The following is a 2097-nucleotide window of genomic DNA, read 5'->3' as shown; positions in this document are numbered from 1 at the left end:
GTTACATACTGCACCTTTAAGTTTTTGGTTGATTTTCTAAGTTTTTGATTGACTTTCTAAGTTTTTGGTTGAACTCAAAAAAGATTTGACCTCAATCATCACAAACTAGGGGAGTGGCGCAGAGAGTACAGAAGCCAAACTTGTGATTGGAAGGTAGCCGGTTCAACTCCAGGTTGGTCTCCATGTTGCACGTGTGTTCACATGTGTGATGGCTTAAATGCAGAGACTTAAAATAGACCTATTATGCAAAATCCACTTTTTAAAGGTTTTTTAACTCAACTTTGGGTATGTACTTCTTAAGAAAACAGTCCTAGGACCAAAAAATGCACCCAGGRGCATATTTACTGCAAGTAAATGTATTTTTAATGTACATTAATGTCAAGTTTTATACTTCCTACATTTTGTGATGTCACAAGCCGTACGACAACCCACCGGAACCTGCGTTCAGCCCCTTACCTAGCAACCCCCGSGTGAGACTCCACCTCCTCAGTATAAAAAGCTGTCACGGTGTTGTTGAGCAATGTATAGCTCACTTCATGACAAGCTCCAATAGGACAATGGATAGAGTGTTGAATCAGAGAGTGAGACCAGGGATCAAGACCTACATGAACACAAAGAATTTAAGTTTTTATTTTAGTTTGTTATGAACATGTTTTCTCATGTACTTCTATTGTTTAGCTTATTAAAGCCTTGATAAAGCCTATTTGTTCCAGTTTCTGAGGTATTTTGACCACCGCTGCTCCAATTACCTGCCCTGAATACATGCAGAGTGAGCGCATAACTCTGACATAGGAGGAGGGGGAGAAAAAAAGCTGCGACCACGACTCTGCCTCTGGGTCTGACTCAGGGTCTCATATATACGGTTGTACAACGGAGCTTCTGCTATTACCAGCCATGCTAACGTAAATGCTGGCTTTGAAGGGCGGAGTTAATGTCAACAGATTTTTGGAGGGCGGAGTTAATGTCAACAGATTTTTGGAGGGCGGAGTTAATGTCAACAGATTTTTGGAGGGTGTTACCAACAGAGCTCATTAACATAAATGGATTAAATGCAGAGACCCCCCCCAACCAGGATCAATACAGTATGTGATAAACATCTTACCACGGGATCTAAATGGTCACTATGTAAGAGCATAGTGGGGTGGAAGGTGGGGTGTTGTCCAGGGACAACATCCATCATCTCCTGCATGCAAAGGAGGGACAACAGAAAATCACCTCAGCATCTTCTTTTGATTTTCTGCTGTCCCTCTTTTGCATGAAGGAGGGACACCCCACCTTCCACCCCAGTACGCTCTTCCATAGTCACACCTTAGATCCCGCCCCGGATGTTTATCATATACTGTATTGATCCCCTGGTAGGAAAATTAAGAGACCAGTTATGGGCCCTCATACCTCAGAAACTGGAACAAATAGGCTTTAACAAGGCTTTAATAAGCTAAACAATAGAAGTACACGAGAAAACGTGTTCAYGACAAACAAAAATAAAAACTTAAATTCTTTGTGTTCATGTAGGTCTTGATCCCTGGTCTCTCACTCTCTGGTCCAACACACTACCCATTGCCCTATTGGAAAGCTTGTTGTGAAAAAAGCCACACATTACATAACAACACCGTGACAGCTTTTTATACTGAGGAGGTGGAGTCTCACCCGGGGGTTGCTAGGTAAGGGGCTGAACGCAGGTTCTGGTGGGTTGTTGTATGGCTTGTGACATCACAAAATGTAGGAAGTATAAAACTTGCCATTAATATTCATTAAAAATATATTTACTTACAGTAAATATGCCCCTGGGTGCATTTTCTTGGTCCTAGGACAGTTTTTTAAGAAGTTGTAGAAGACTGTGTGCGTCTAGCTTGCGCTAATTTCTGATTTCTCATCAATTGAATCTTCCTCGGTCAGAAGGAATAGGCCAACTCCACCGGTGCAGCTTATCAGTTTTATTGATGGAATAATAAGAGGTACATGGGAGATGATGTTACAGATGATGACGTAGAGATAGGAACGATGTGGTTGTATTAGGTTTTTTATGGACATGTATGTGGGTGTATGTATGTGTGTATGTGTGTGTGTGTGTGTGTGTGTGTGTGTGTGTGTGTGTGT

This window comes from Austrofundulus limnaeus, unplaced genomic scaffold (assembly GCF_001266775.1).
Source record: "Austrofundulus limnaeus strain Quisiro unplaced genomic scaffold, Austrofundulus_limnaeus-1.0 Scaffold64, whole genome shotgun sequence".
In the NCBI taxonomy this organism is placed as follows: domain Eukaryota; kingdom Metazoa; phylum Chordata; class Actinopteri; order Cyprinodontiformes; family Rivulidae; genus Austrofundulus; species Austrofundulus limnaeus.
The sequence above is the reverse complement of the archived record's forward strand: the minus strand, read 5'-3'. Positions refer to the sequence as shown.